The 16,805-nt window shown below is 45.9% G+C and overlaps 1 protein-coding gene and 1 non-coding gene across 3 annotated transcripts in view; both read right to left on the reverse strand.

Annotated features, from left to right (window-relative positions):
• PKMYT1 (protein kinase, membrane associated tyrosine/threonine 1) overlaps window positions 1-16,805 on the reverse strand; it is a 118,752-nt gene that overhangs the window by 10,704 nt on the left and 91,243 nt on the right. The gene's annotated exons all lie outside the window — the stretch shown is intronic.
• LOC134946882 (U5 spliceosomal RNA) lies at window positions 14,924-15,043 on the reverse strand. The gene has a single exon (XR_010182457.1). It is a non-coding gene; the product is annotated as a U5 spliceosomal RNA (small nuclear RNA).

A 16,805-nucleotide genomic window follows, 5' to 3' on the forward strand; every position in this document is an offset into this window, starting at 1 on the left:
GGTTGAACGCCGGATCCTAAAGGAAAAAGGCATGCCGGAAGAAGTCATTCCTACTTTGATTAAAGCAAGGAAGGAAGTAACCGTGCAACATTATCACCGCATTTGGCGAAAATATGTTGCGTGGTGCGAGGATCGGAGTGCTCCGACGGAGGAATTTCAACTGGGTCGATTCCTACATTTCCTGCAATCAGGATTGTCTATGGGTCTCAAATTGGGATCTATTAAGGTTCAAATTTCGGCCCTGTCGATTTTCTTCCAGAAAGAATTGGCTTCAGTCCCTGAAGTCCAGACTTTTGTTAAGGGAGTGCTGCATATACAGCCTCCTGTGGTGCCTCCAGTGGCACCGTGGGATCTCAATGTGGTTTTGGACTTTCTAAAATCTCATTGGTTTGAACCACTAAAAAAATGTGGATTTGAAATATCTCACATGGAAAGTGACCATGCTACTAGCCCTGGCTTCGGCCAGGAGAGTGTCAGAACTGGCAGCTTTATCTTACAAAAGCCCATATCTGATTTTCCATTCGGACAGGGCGGAACTGCGGACTCGTCCGCATTTTCTCCCTAAGGTGTTGTCAGCATTTCATCTGAACCAGCCTATTGTAGTGCCTGCGGCTACAAGTGACTTGGAGGACTCCAAGTTACTGGACGTTGTCAGAGCATTGAAAATATATATTGCAAGGACAGCTGGAGTCAGAAAATCTGACTCGTTGTTTATATTGTATGCACCCAACAAGATGGGTGCTCCTGCGTCTAAGCAGACGATTGCTCGTTGGATCTGTAGCACAATCCAACTTGCACATTCTGTGGCAGGCCTGCCACAGCCTAAATCTGTAAAGGCCCACTCCACAAGGAAGGTGGGCTCATCTTGGGCGGCTGCCCGAGGGGTCTCGGCATTACAACTTTGCCGAGCAGCTACGTGGTCAGGGGAGAACACGTTTGTAAAATTTTACAAATTTGATACTCTGGCTAAGGAGGACCTGGAGTTCTCTCATTCGGTGCTGCAGAGTCATCCGCACTCTCCCGCCCGTTTGGGAGCTTTGGTATAATCCCCATGGTCCTTTCAGGAACCCCAGCATCCACTAGGACGATAGAGAAAATAAGAATTTACTTACCGATAATTCTATTTCTCGGAGTCCGTAGTGGATGCTGGGCGCCCATCCCAAGTGCGGATTATCTGCAATAATTGTACATAGTTATTGTTAACTAATTCGGGTTATTGTTGTAGGGAGCCATCTTTCAGAGGCTCCTCTGTTATCATACTGTTAACTGGGTTTAGATCACAAGTTGTACGGTGTGATTGGTGTGGCTGGTATGAGTCTTACCCGGGATTCAAAATTCCTCCCTTATTGTGTACGCTCGTCCGGGCACAGTACCTAACTGAGGCTTGGAGGAGGGTCATAGGGGGAGGAGCCAGTGCACACCACCTGATCGGAAAGCTTTACTTTTTGTGCCCTGTCTCCTGCGGAGCCGCTACCCCCCCATGGTCCTTTCAGGAACCCCAGCATCCACTACGGACTCCGAGAAATAGAATTATCGGTAAGTAAATTCTTATTTTCTCGTAGTCCGTAGTGGATGCTGGGCGCCCATCCCAAGTGCGGATTGTCTGCAATACTTGTAAATAGTTATTGTTAACTAAAGGGTTATTGTTGAGCCATCTGTTGAGAGGCTCAGTTGTTTTCATACTGTCAAACTGGATATAGTATCACGAGTTGTACGGTGTGATTGGTGTGGCTGGTAAGAGTCTTACCCGGGATTCTAAATCCTTCCTTATTATGTCTGCTCGTCCGGGCACGGTGTCCTAACTGAGGCTTGGAGGAGGGTCATAGTGGGAGGAGCCAGTGCACACCAGGTAGTCATAAATCTTTCTGGAGTGCCCAGCCTCCTTCGGAGCCCGCTATTCCCCATGGTCCTTACGGAGTTCCCAGCATCCACTACGGACTACGAGAAATAGAATTACCGGTGAGTAAATTCTTATTTTATTTTTCATCCACTAGGGGTCACTGGAGTATTCTATGGAAAATCCACTAACAGGGGATTCCTCTGTGTCAAAACTTTCTAACAAGGTCACCATTCCAGTCCCCGCCGCTACGACGCTTAAAGACCCGTCAGGGAATAAGCTAGAAGCTATGCTAAAGTCAATGTATACAGTAGATGGGGTGTTGCCAAGACCTGCTTTAGTTGGAGTTTGGGTTAACAAGGCTGTCGTTGCATGAGCAAAACAGCTCAAGTTGGGCCTACAACAGGATCTTCGCTTAGACCAGCAGTGCCCCCTGTGGATTGAAAGAAAAGGATTTATCGGGTAACTACCAAAATCCTATTTTTAGCATGTAGTGGTGCTAAAAAACTTTCTGTAGAACAAGGGTATTCACTATGCATCCCAACAAATCCTGCCACAGTGTCTGCATTTTTCCCTGAATCCATAGGGGCACAATAGCCAATGTTATATAGGCTACTGTAAGATTCTCCCCCCATACTGAAGCGGGGGGAATACATATTTTTGTCATGGTCAGCTGGGACGATCGCCGTTGCCATAATGTGAGCTGTGATCCGTTTGGTTACACTTTGTCACGGACACTCCAATAGGATGGCAAAAACTCGTCACTTCATTTTTTCATAGTGTCACAGATCTTCAGAGTAAGGCCAGGTACACATTTGGATGACCGCCAATTGGGCAGATGGTCAGGGTGATTTTCACCATGCCAGATTGTCAGTACACACTGGCCTGTTATAATGTACGACGGAGCGAATCTCGTTCCGGCCTTCATTACACTGCACCGGATCAGATGCGATACCTTCCGGCTGGGCGTGCAGCAGGGCTGACTGGAAGAGGTCGCATGCGTCCTGCGGGAGTGCGCAATAGTGCGTTCACCCTGCACGAGGTAGACTATTTGTCGTGCAGACATCGTACAAGTGCATACCCACCCTCAGATGCTTAAAGAATATAAAAGGCAGTAGAGAAAGACCAGCAAGGTGCAAATGGCATCTCACGTAGTCCGAGAACTCTCCTGATCTACAGGTGACTGGATAGGAAATACTTGAATGAAGTCCTGAGGAAATCTATGAGCTCCCCCGAAGCACAGTGCACAATCTCGGGGCCTGGTGTGCATACTCAGGAATATCCTCTGTGAAAAGCAATGACGTGACATCTGAGCACACAATCTTCCCTTGGTGGGGGCACAGAAAGATAAGAACCCCATTGCTTCTGGTAGAACAGTTCCTACACATCGCCCAGGGTATCCGTTTGGATGGTCGACCATGCTATTGTCAACAGTCATTAAGTTGACACATGAAAAGGTCGACATGAGTTTTTCACTTTTTTTTATTTTGGGGAACTTTTTCATACTTTATGATCCACGTGGACTACCATAGGGAACGGTAATCTGTGCCGAGCGCAGCGGTAGTGTAGCGAGCGAACGCGGTGCATTAATTGGGGTTCCCCGTCACTTTATGCAAAGAAGACACCAAAAAAAAGGTTAAAAAACTCATGTTGACCTTTCATGTGTTGAACATTTGTCCACGTCGACCAATAGTGGCCGACATAATAATGACTGTCGACCATAACATGGTCGACCATTCATACTGGAACCTTCGCCCAGTACATGGCCTTATCAACTCAATGGCCGAATAAAATGTCACTAGAAAAAATAAGATTTTAAACCTACCGGTAAATCTTTTTCTCCTAGTCCGTAGAGGATGCTGGGGACTCCGTAAGGACCATGGGGATAGACGGGCTCCGCAGGAGACATGGGCACTAAGAAAGAACTTTAGCTATGGGTGTGCACTAGCTCCTCCCTCTATGCCCCTCCTCCAGACCTCAGTTAGAGAAACTGTGCCCAGAGGAGACGGACAGTACGAGGAAATGATTTTAGTTAATCTAAGGGCAAGATTCATACCAGCCCACACCATTCACACCGTATAACTTGGGATATACGAACCAGTTAACAGTATGAAACAACACAGCATCAGTCCGAGACTGAGGAAAACTGCAACATAACCCTTATGTAAGCAAAAACTATATACAAGTCTTGCAGAAGTAGTCCACACTTGGGACGGGCGCCCAGCATCCTCTACGGACTAGGAGAAAAAGATTTACCGGTAGGTTTGAAATCTTATTTTCTCTTACGTCCTAGAGGATGCTGGGGACTCCGTAAGGACCATGGGGATTATACCAAAGCTCCCAAACGGGCGGGAGAGTGCGGATGACTCTGTAGCACCGATTGAGCAAACATAAGGTCCTCCTCAGCCAGGGTATCAAACTTGTAGAATTTTGAAAAAATGTTTGAACCCGACCAAGTAGCAGCTCGGCAAAGCTGTAATGCCGAGACCCCTTGGGCAGCCGCCCAAGAAGAGCCCACTTTCCTGGTGGAATGGGCCTTTATTGATTTTGGTAACGGCAACCCAACCGTAGAATGAGCCTGCTGAATCGTGTTACAGATCCAGCGAGCAATAGTCTGCTTAGAAGCAGGAGCGCCAACCTTGTTGGCTGCATACAGGACAAACAGTGCCTCTGTTTTCCTGACCCGAGCCGTTCTGGCCACGTAAATTTTCAAAGTCCTGACTACATCAAGGGACTCGGAATCCTCCAAGTCCCGCGTAGCCACAGGCACCACAATAGGTTGGTTCATATGAAAAGATGAAACCACCTTGGGCAAGAATTGAGGACGAGTCTGCAATTCTGCTCTATCCACATGGAAAACCAGATAGGGGCTTTTGTGAGACAAAGCCGCCAACTCCGACACTCGCCTAGCCGAAGCCAAGGCTAACAACATAACCACTTTCCAAGTGAGATATTTAAATTCCACCGTTTTAAGTGGTTCAAACCAGTGGGACTTAAGGAAACTCAACACCACGTTAAGGTCCCAAGGCGCCACCGGAGGTACAAAAGGAGGCTGAATATGCAGCACTCCCTTCACAAAAGTCTGTACTTCTGGGAGAGAAGCTAATTCCTTCTGAAAGAAAATGGATAGGGCCAAAATCTGAACCTTAATGGAGCCTAATTTTAGGCCCAAATTCACTCCAGTTTGTAGGAAGTGAAGGAAACGGCCCAGATGGAATTCTTCCGTAGGAGCATTCCTGGCCTCACACCAAGAAACATACTTCCGCCATATACGGTGATAATGTTTAGCTGTCACATACTTCCTAGCCTTTATCAGAGTAGGAATGACCTCAGCCGGAATGCCCTTTTCCGCTAGGATCCGGCGTTCAACCGCCATGCCATCAAACGCAGCCGCGGTAAGTCTTGGAACAGACAGGGCCCCTGTTGCAACAGGTCCTTTCTTAGAGGAAGAGGCCACGGATCTTCTGTGAGCATTTCCTGCAGATCCGGATACCAGGCTCTTCGCGGCCAATCTGGAACAATGAGAATTGTCTGTACTCCTCTTTTTCTTATGATTCTCAACACCTTGGGGATGAGAGGAAGAGGAGGAAACACATAGACCGACCGGAACACCCACGGTGTCACCAGGGCGTCCACTGCCACCGCCTGAGGGTCTCTTGACCTGGCGCAATATCTCTGTAGTTTTTTGTTGAGGCGGGACGCCATCATGTCTATTTGGGGCAGTCCCCACTGACTTGCAATCTGTGCGAAGACTTCCTGATGAAGTCCCCACTCTCCTGGATGTAGATCGTGTCTGCTGAGGAAGTCTGCTTCCCAGTTGTCCACCCCCGGAATGAACACTGCTGACAGTGCGCTTACATGATTTTCCGCCCAGCGAAGAATCCTGGTGGCTTTCGGTCATTGCCACTCTGCTCTTTGTGCCGCCTTGGCGGTTTACATGAGCCACTGCAGTGATGTTGTCTGACTGAATCAGAACCGGTAGATCGCGAAGCAAAGTCTCTGCTTGACGAAGGGCGTTGTATATGGCCCTCAGCTCCAGGACGTTGATGTGAAGACAAGTCTCCTGGCTTGACCAAAGACCTTGGAAGTTCCTTCCCTGTGTGACTGCTCCCCAACCTCGGTGGCTCGCATCCATGGTTACCAGAATCCAGTCCTGAATGGCGAACCTGCGACCCTCTAGAAGGTGAGCACTCTGTAGCCACCACAGGAGAGACACCCTTGCCCTGGGGGACAGGGTGATCAACTGATGAATCTGTAGATGTGACCCGGACCACTTGTCCAGTAGGTCCCATTGGAAGGTCCTCGCATGGAACCTGCCGAAGGGAATGGCCTCGTAAGATGCCACCATCTTTCCCAGAACTCGAGTGCAGTGATGCACTGACACCTGTTTTGGCTTCAACAGGTCCCTGACCAGAGTCATGAGTTCCTGGGCCTTTTCTATCGGAAGATAAACCCTTTTCTGGTCCGTATTCAGAATCATGCCTAAGAAGGTCAAACGAGTCGTAGGAACTAACTGTGACTTCGGGATATTGAGAATCCAGCCATGTTGCTGTAACACCTTCAGTGAAATGACACGCTGTTCAACAACTGCTCTCGTGATCTCGCTTTTATGAGGAGATTGTCCAAGTACGGGATAATTGTGATACCCTGCTTGCGCAGGAGCACCATCATTTCCGCCATTACCTTGGTGAAAATCCTCGGGCCTTGGAAAGCCCAAACGGCAACGTCTGAAATTGGTAATGACAATCCTGTACCGCAAATCTCAGGTACGCCTGATGAGGTGGATATATGGGAACATGAAGGTATGCATCCTTTATGTCCAGGGATACCATAAAATCCCCCCCTTCTAGGCTGGCGATGACCGCTCTGAGCGGTTCCATCTTGAACTTGAACCTTTTCAAGTATAGGTTCAAGGATTTTAAATTTAGAATGGGTCTGACCGAACCGTCCGGTTTCGGGACTACAAATAGGGTTGAATAATACCCCCTCCCTTGTTGAAGCAGGGGAACTTTGACCACCACCTGTTGAAGACACAATTTGTGAATTGCATTTAAAACTATCTCCCTTTCTGGGGGAGAAGCTGGTAGGGCCGATTTGAAAAAGCGGCGAGGAGGCACCTCTTCGAATTCCAGCTTGTAACCCTGGGAAACAATTTCTATTGCCCAGGGATCCACCTGTGAGTGAACCCAGATATGGCTGAAAAGTCAAAGACGTGCCCCCACTGGGGCGGACTCCCTCAGCGGAGCCCCAGTGTCATGCGGTGGATTTTGTAGAGGACGGGGAAGACTTCTACTCCTGGGAACTAGCTGTGGTTGGCAGCTTTTTTCCTCTGCCCTTACCTCTGGAAAGAAAGGACGATTCTTGTACTCTCTTGTTTTTATTTGACCGAAAGGACTGCATTTGATAATGTGGCGCTTTCTTAGGCTGTGAGGGAATATAAGGCAAAAAATGTGATTCACCTGCCATAGCTGTGGATACCAGGTCCGAGAGACCTTTCCCAAACAATTCCTCACCCTTGTAAGGTAAAACCTCCATATAGAAAACCAGCGATTTGAAATACTGTCAAACACCACTAGCGCTAAGGTAAAATATCACCATAACATCCCTTTAGGGCTGAGTAACGAATCCTTTTCCTCTCAGGTGTGTCTCCCGTTCAAGTAGACCGTTTCGGATTCTCAGATATGGATGTCATAGAAAAGATAAAATAAACAACCAATGTGTAGTATGTAATATCACAGGCTAATGGTATACATGTGATGTCCTAAGGTGGATGAAGTAGATTCAGAGCGTACCCCACTCACACTGAAAGTGGAAATTTCAAACGTATCAAGGTTTCTTTTATGGCAGTATCCTTCATTTATTCATATAGCAACCGGTGTATCAAGGAATAGGGTCACACTCGGACTTAATAATAAAAAAAACTCTTGTAGCAGACAGGAGATGCGTACCCCAACACTCACACTTTGTAGGTGGGCTGTAAACATATAAAGGTATCTTTCTCCCCTTCAAGGGTAAGTTGAAACAAATGCGTACCGCAACTCACAATCTTAAATACTGTATGACTCCTATCAAGGTATCTTTCAATTTTCGTGTGAAGATAACCACTGGGAAGTTCTAGTGTAGTCTCCGGCGTAGGTCATAAAGAAATAGAAACAAACCAGTGTGTGACCGATTGCATCTATCAAAAATGTATAGCAATTTCCTCCTAGTATGATATCCACCGATTTCAAACACCCTTCAGCACATATGAGCTAATGCGTACCCAGACACTCACCCTCTGAAGGTGGGTGGTAACCATATAAAGGTATCTTTTGCGCCTCCCAGCGTAATTAATGGTAGTTAATGTTGCGTACCCTGACTCACAATTTGATGTGTTTAGAGGACTCCTATCAAGGTATCTTTAGACTTCAGATGACCCATGCAGTTTTAAGTATTCAGATCATGTATTTCTCCGTTAACCCCCCAAAAAAGGAAAAATATAGATGCTCTTACCACAATGAGTAAAAGAAAGGGGTTACAGATTTTATTTAACAATACAATACACGCCCAGATGTGGGCCGAAACGCGTTGATTTACAGGAGTGTGAGTAGCTGTTTTATCCGGATTTTTTTATCTTATACTTTTTATCTTGTATCTTGTTGTTTCACTTTTTAAGGAAAGTTTTTTTGCAAGAGCGTGTCATCTCTCTTTGCCATTTTTATCCATGTGTATTTACCCAGTGCACTTTTGTGCATGGTTGTCCCTACTTCTATTTTATGGCGTGTATTGTTAAATAAAATCTGTAACCCCTTTCTTTTACTCATTGTGGTAAGAGCATCTATATTTTTCCTTTTTTTTGGGGTTAACGGAGAAATACATGATCTGAATACTTAAAACTGCATGGGTCATCTGAAGTCTAAAGATACCTTGATAGGAGTCCTCTAAACACATCAAATTGTGAGTCAGGGTACGCAACATTAACTACCATTAATTACGCTGGGAGGCGCAAAAGATACCTTTATATGGTTACCACCCACCTTCAGAGTGTGAGTGTCTGGGTACGCATTAGCTCATATGTGCTGAAGGGTGTTTGAAATCGGTGGATATCATACTAGGAGGAAATTGCTATACATTTTTGATAGATGCAATCGGTCACACACTGGTTTGTTTCTATTTCTTTATGACCTACGCCGGAGACTACACTAGAACTTCCCAGTGGTTATCTTCACACGAAAATTGAAAGATACCTTGATAGGAGTCATACAGTATTTCAGATTGTGAGTTGCGGTACGCATTTGTTTCAACTTACCCTTGACGGGGAGAAAGATACCTTTATATGTTTACAGCCCACCTACAAAGTGTGAGTGTTGGGGTACGCATCTCCTGTCTGCTACAAGAGTTTTTTTTATTATTAAGTCCGAGTGTGACCCTATTCCTTGATACACCGGTTGCTATATGAATAAATGAAGGATACTGCCATAAAAGAAACCTTGATACGTTTGAAATTTCCACTTTCAGTGTGAGTGGGGTACGCTCTGAATCTACTTCATCCACCTTAGGACATCACATGTATACCATTAGCCTGTGATATTACATACTACACATTGGTTGTTTATTTTATCTTTTCTATGACATCCATATCTGAGAATCCGAAACTGTCTACTTGAACGGGAGACACACCTGAGAGGAAAAGGATTCGTTACTCAGCCCTAAAGGGATGTTATGGTGATATTTTACCTTAGCGCTAGTGGTGTTTGACAGTATTTCAAATCGCTGGTTTTCTATTTCTTGTTTTAAATGTGGTGACATTTATTTAGAAATCTGTTACACCTAAGCAGCTCAGCGCCAGTTAAGACCATCCCGACACATTTTGTTTCCATAAAACCTCCATATGCCTCTTTGAATCGGCATCACCTGTCCATTGCCGGGTCCATAGGACTCGTCTAGCAGAAATCGACATAGCGTTGACTCTAGAACCCAGTAGGCCAATGTCTTTTTGAGCATCCCTCATATATAAGACAGCATCTTTAATAAGACCCAGGGTCAATAAAATGGTATCCTTATCCAGGGTATCCAATTCCGCCGATAAGGTATCTGTCGACGCTGCTACAGCGCTACAAACCCAAGCCGACGCTATCGCCGGTCTGAGTAAGGTACCAGTGTGTGTGTAAATGGACTTTAACGTAGCCTCCTGTTTGCGATCAGCAGGATCCCTGAGAATCGCCGTATCTTGGGATGACAGTGCTACCTTTTTGGATAAGCGTGTCAACGCTTTGTCTACCCTTGGGGAGGATTCCCACTGTATCCTGTCCTTAGTCGGGAAAGGATACGCCATAAGAAACCTTTCGGGAATCTGCAGTTTCTTGTCTGGAGATTCCCAAGCCTTTTCAAATAACTCGTTCAGCTCATGAGAAGGGGTAAAGGTTACCTCAGGTTTCTTTTCCTTATACATGTGTACCCTCGTGTCAGGGACAGGGGGTTCCTCTGTGATATGCAAAACATCCTTTATTGCAATAATTATATATTGAATACTTTTAGCCAATTTTGGCTGTAACTTTGCATCATCATAGTCAACACTGGAGTCAGAATCCGTGTCGGTATTAGTGTCTACTATTTGGGATAGTGGGCGCTTTTGAGACCCCGAAGGTCCCTGCGACATAGGGGCAGGCAGGGCCTGACTCTCTGCATAATTCCTGGACTCCGCTTTGTCCAACCTTTTGTGCAATAAATTCACATTAGCACTTAAAACATTCCACATATCCACCCAGTCAGGTGTCGGCGTTGCCGACGGAGACACCACATTCATATGCTCCACCTCCTCGCTAGGAAAGCCTTCTACCTCAGACATGCCGACACACGCGTACCGACACACCACACACTCAGGGAATCCTCTTATCTGAAGACAGTTCCCCCACAAGGCCCTTTGGAGAGACAGAGAGAGAGTATGCCAGCACACACCCAGCGTCAATGACCCAGGAAAAAACACAATATGTTTACCCAGATAGCGCCGTTTTACCTCTTTTGCGCCAAATTATGTGTGTCCCCCCCTTCTTAAAAACCCTCTTTCACCGTGGTAAGCAGGGGAGAGTCCGGGGAGCTTCCTCTCAGCAGTGTGCTGTGGAGAAAATGGCACTGGCTTCGGTCCCGCTGAAAATTTTCAAAAACTGGCGGGGGACTCATATATACAGTGCAGAGCCTGTATAACACTATTATAGCCAGAGTTGGAGGTCCTTATTGCTGCCCAGGGCGCCCCCCCCCTGCGCCCTGCACCCTTACAGTGACTGCTGTGTGTGCGCTGTGTGGGAGCAATGGCGCACAGCGTAACCGCTGTGTGTTACCTCTATGAAGATCTGAAGTCTTCTTTCTTCACATACTCACCCGGCTTCTATCTTCCGGCTCTGCGAGGAGGACGGCGGCGCGGCTCTGGGACGAACGGCGAGGGTGAGACCTGCGTTCCATTCCCTCTGGAGCTAATGGTGTCCAGTAGCCTAAGAAACAGAGCCTAACATTAAAGTAGGTCTGTTTTTCTCCCCTCAGTCCCTCGATGCAGGGAGTCTGTTGCCAGCAGGCTCCCTGAAAATAAAAAACCTAACAAAATACTTTCTTTCCAGAAAACTCAGGAGAGCTCCCTGTAATGCACCCAGTCTCCTCTGGGCACAGTAATAAACTGAGGTCTGGAGGAGGGGCATAGAGGGAGGAGCCAGTGCACACCCATACCTAAAGTTCTTTCTTAGTGCCCATGTCTCCTGCGGAGCCCGTCTATCCCCATGGTCCTTACGGAGTCCCCAGCATCCTCTAGGACGTAAGAGAAATACAAGGACTCTGTCCACCGCCCAGGCAGCGGCCCATCCAAATTACCCACATCGTTTGGCAATAGCCCTACTGACCCAAGGCAAAGCTGTTGCTACATAGATTTGTTTCTGCTGGATCAGACTGGACGGCCGGGCCAGAGTAGGGCGGCTGGGTGGCCGGGCCAGAGTAGGGCGGCTGGACAGTTTCATGGGTGCCCAAGGATCATGCGTGTGGGGAGTGTAGGCTGGCCCGTCTGGTGCTATCCCACGGAAGAGCTATTGTAGTACACACTGGTGACAAAGTTATTGCGGGTTATGATAGAAAAGTGTCAGATCACACAGAGCATCGCAGCTTGCTGCGTATGTGGCTGCAGAGCCGCACACCGGTCAGAGTGCCCATGCTGACCCATCCACCAGAGTGCCTACAATTCTTTTACATTATGTGACCGGCTGGGTGCGCGTGCATCGTTTACTGGGGAAGAGATGGCACCAGGATGCACTATGGGGAGAAGGTAAGATGGCGGAGGCAATGTGATGCTCTGAGTAATGTTCTGCTGGGAAACCCTGGGTCCTGCCGTTCATGTGGCTGTTACTATGACACGTACCACCTACCTAACCATTGTTATAGACCAGGGTACACCCCAGTTTCCCCCAGGTGGTTAATATGCTTCCCGCACTTAGCTGGCCCCACGCGGCACGAGTAGCAGGACTAGCATCTGATCTGGGGGTCACACTTCCTGGCCCGGCGAGCAGATCACGTCCAGCATGAATGGGACAGAGATCTGCAGTCTCCTTCAGACAACGTGCTACGTGCGGTGACATGGCTATGGAGGAAGTATCAGGTGCTGGGTGCACACCTTGCCGCAGCTCAGGGAAGAGTTCACTCTAGGGCAGTGGTTCTCAAACTCGGTCCTCAGGACCCCACACAGTGCATGTTTTGCAGGTAACCCCAGCAAGTGCACAGGTGTATTAATTACTCACTGACATTTTAAAAGGTCCACAGGTGGAGCTAAATATTTCACATGCGATTCTGTGAGGAGACCTGGAAAATAGGATTTTGGTACTTACCAGGTAAATCCTTTTCTTTGAATCCATAGGGGGCACTGGAGTACTCTTGGGATATGGACGGGCGTAGCCGAACAAAGGCACTGAATATTCAAATTTAGGACCCTCCCCCCCTCCATATCCCCAAGTACCTCAGTGTACTTTGCCAGTGTTTTTTACTGAGCGAACAGGATATAGAGAGGTTGACAATGGAGAATACCTATAACATAACGGACAACAACAAAGTTGACCTATAACCTTATTGTCAACTACACAGTTGACACCATAACCATAACATAACGGACAACAACAATGTTGACCCATAACCTTACTGTCAACTAAACAGTTGACCCCATAACCGATAGAACTTTATAATTTGAACCAATCGGTGAAAATGTGTTATTATAAGCTCCTCTGAGCTTAATATCAATGAAGTAAACTTGTTACCCTAAGCTCCCTTGAGCTTAAAACAACCCAGGTAAAACTGCTCTGGGTGGGCGTCCAGTGCCCCCTATGGATTCAAAGAAAAGGATTTACCTGGTAAGTACCAAAATCCTATTTTCTTTATCATCCACTAGGGATCACTGGAGTACTCTTGGGACGTACCAAAGCTTCCCTCGTGGGCGGGAGAGCTGTTTGATACTTGTAACAGTAGGCAGCCAAAGCTAGATGCTGACGGCGCCACCATTCATAACGTGTAAAAGTGCACAAACGTGGTGCACTGAAGGCTATGTAGCCGCGTCGTAGACGCTCCACGACCCGCTGGGTCTGACATTCCCACAGAACCTGTGGGATGAACTATTACTGACGTAGGCGATTGTAACTTAGCCTTAAAGTAAGCCTGACTTGTAGTCATTATTATCCAACTGGATAATGTCTGCTGAGAAACTGGCTAACCCCAGTTCGCAGTATCATATAGAACAAACAACGTATTCATATCACGTACTGTAGACGTTCGGTACATATATAAACGCGTAATGCGTGTACCACATTCAGAATTCTAGAATGTGCTGTCCCCACAGGAACCACTATTGGTATATTGATGTGAAGAATACGAAAGCGGATTTCGTCCGAAGATCTGCTTTGTCATGAGAAACTCAAATACGGTGGCTTGGAATACAAGGCACCCAAATATGAAAACAAAACCCTTGCCGAAGCACCCTTGCCGACGACAAGGCTAGAAGAAAAATGTTTTCCAAAGTGAGAAACTTAATTCTCATTTGTTGTAAGGGTTCAAAAAATATGAAACTTAATTCCCATTTGTTGAAAGGGTTCCAAAATATGAAAACTGTAATAAATCTGAACCCAACCTCAAATCGCCTGGCGCTGTAGGTGGGATAAATAGAGTCTGAACTTTGGTGACACCTTGTAGAAAGATGTTTACAGACGCAAATAGAGGCAAACGTCTTTGAAAATACGTTTACCACACAGATACCTGCACACTTAGTGCAGATGAACGCAGTTTTCCATCCCACCCTGTTTAACAGAATACGGGTAACTTGAAGTATGATGTTGGAAACTTCCGAGGTTTACAACCTATGTAAACACACTAAATTTTTTTAATAATGAGCTGCCTTAAGCGGCTTACTATTTCGTAACATGGTTGGTATAACCGATACTGTAATGCTCTATTTTTTAAGAGGGCGGTCTGAACCCTCACCCCGTCAACCGCAGCTGCGGTACATAGATAATAAGTATATAGATAAGTATGGGTAAAAGAACGTTCCCTGATGTAACAGGTTGGACGTATTATGAGCGGGCCAAGATCGTGTGCAAGTATTCCTTGAAAATTCGAGAAGCAAACTTCTACGAAATCCATGAGATACCACCAGTATGACTGTGACGAACTGTCTTCTGATCCGTTTTGGCAACGGAGAGAGAAACGGAAAATGGCGGAGCCAGATACACGATGCTGAATGACCCCATGAATGTGAGAGACTTCACCGCCACTGCCCTTGTGATCTGTTTTGTACACATACTGAGCTTTTGTAATTGTGGCGAGATGCCATCATGTATACTTGAGGGTAACCTCCTTCTGTGGACTCAGATATGAAACACCTCTGGATTTAATGTCCAGTCTTGAAGATCCAAATGCTGACGGGTGAGATCATCTGTCTAACAGATGTCCACTCACGGATTGATCTCTTGACATTTTCACATAATGGCGTTCTGAGCCATTGAAGATTTGAGTTACCTGCCGCATTGCCATGCGGCTTCTTGGTTCTCACTGGTTGTTGTGTATGCAACTGCCGTTGCTTCGTTTGACTGCTTAAGGCCAGCGTGAGCCAGGCATGAAAAAACAAAATTACATGAAACTCACGGTTGTTTCTCTCCACGAAAATCTTTAGTAAAAAGCGAAAGATTTATTCGTTCTGAAGAGAAACCAGAGTCTATCCCTGGTCAGACTGAAAGTGAATCATTTATTGCATTGTAAAATGCACAGAGTTCTAGGACATTTATCGACAGCAATCTGTCGTGTTTTAGAACCTTTGCGTTGATTTTAACTACAAATCCTGACTCTCTGTGACTGTCGTCCAGAGTATATGCACCCTTGTCCCTCTGTGGGTACGCGAGTGAAGGGTGGCGAACTAAATTGAAAACACATCTTTATTCTTAATAGATGAATACACCAATGTACCGCTAGTGTGCGTGTACTTTTGTTCTTGCTGGTGTAGTAGGTAAAAGTATTTGATTTACCGTATTCATAATGTTACCTAGGAATTGACATCGTTTAGACAGACTTAGATGCGATTGTTTTCGAACTTGATCTGCTACCGCAGTATACCTTAGTAGCGCAAGCTAGAGGAACTTTGTTGATACATAGTTTTTATGTGAGATGAGCTATCATCCCAACATCACTTTGGTAAATACCGGGAGCGATAAGCAACGGTAGAAATGAAATGGTTAATGGTTGTGGCGATTTGCAAACGCTAGAACCTGTGATGAAGAAACCGGACTGGGTAAATACGCATTGTGAAGATCAAATGCAATTATACAATTTTGTGGCTCCAATAAGCAAAAACTAACTGCAGAAAATCCATTTTCTAACTGTAGTAAATGACTTGCTGATTGATATTGCAACGGAGCTGTTTGGTTTTGCCCAAACAGAGGAGAATAAGTAACTCTGACTGTGTTGGCGTACTATTGCCTGGTTTATAACCCAGCAAAGACTAAATGACAACCTGCCAAACCGTTCGACAGAAGCAGTTTTGTACTCTAAGCTGTAAATAGCTGAGACATATATGAGTTGAAGTCCTGAAACCTCGCAAATGTAACATGAAAAGACGCGCTTCCACAATTGTAAAAGAGGTCATCAAACCACTGGCTTGCTGACTGTAACGTCATGTCGTTACAAAGCGTGACTGTTTCGTATAAAGGTATAAAACGCCGTTACAAGTATACTGTATGCGCTAATGGCTGAATATCCTAAAGGGATAAAATGCCGTTACAAGTATATCAAATGTAGGAGCAAACAAGCTCTGGCCTTGTCGCGCTTAACTAGCGACCATGAAAATAACCGGCGTTAGCAGAAGCCTTACAGATATACTCTGCAGCTTCTTTTAACAGTGATCGGCATGGTTTCATACATAGATTCTAGTGACCCAATGGGGTTTTTATAATGTTTGACAGAAACGCATATACCAATGGCGGATCGCGTCCTTTTGGAAACGATTATGTATGGTTGTCCAAAACCCCGCACTATCTGCGTGCTGGACTAATGTACCCTTCTCACTCGTAGTTATCTGTGTGAGATTTGACATAGAATCGTGCATTAAATTATAAGACCAGTGAAATAAACACTCTGGTACCCAAAGGAAAATTGGCCCTTTGGAAAGACTGTCTTTTGTTAGCGCTGGCGGAGTCATTCCGAGACTCCGATTACCGCTGTTTTAATTTGAATTGCCAATGTTAACAATTTTAGTCTGCACTAGAGCCTTATCCGCTATGTAGACAGACATCATAATAGGCAACAAACAGACACTTGCACGACTTAATAAAGTTATTATATGGCATATATATCTATATATATATGTTATTGCTGAACAGCATATTTATTAGGAAACTAAAATGTTCTTTATGTGAAAAGCAGTTCACATGGGCATGAAACCCGAACCAAATTCCTACCAACACCCCTGCGCCTTCTGGTGGCTTAA

Source organism: Pseudophryne corroboree, chromosome 7 (assembly GCF_028390025.1).
Source record: "Pseudophryne corroboree isolate aPseCor3 chromosome 7, aPseCor3.hap2, whole genome shotgun sequence".
Taxonomy (NCBI): domain Eukaryota; kingdom Metazoa; phylum Chordata; class Amphibia; order Anura; family Myobatrachidae; genus Pseudophryne; species Pseudophryne corroboree.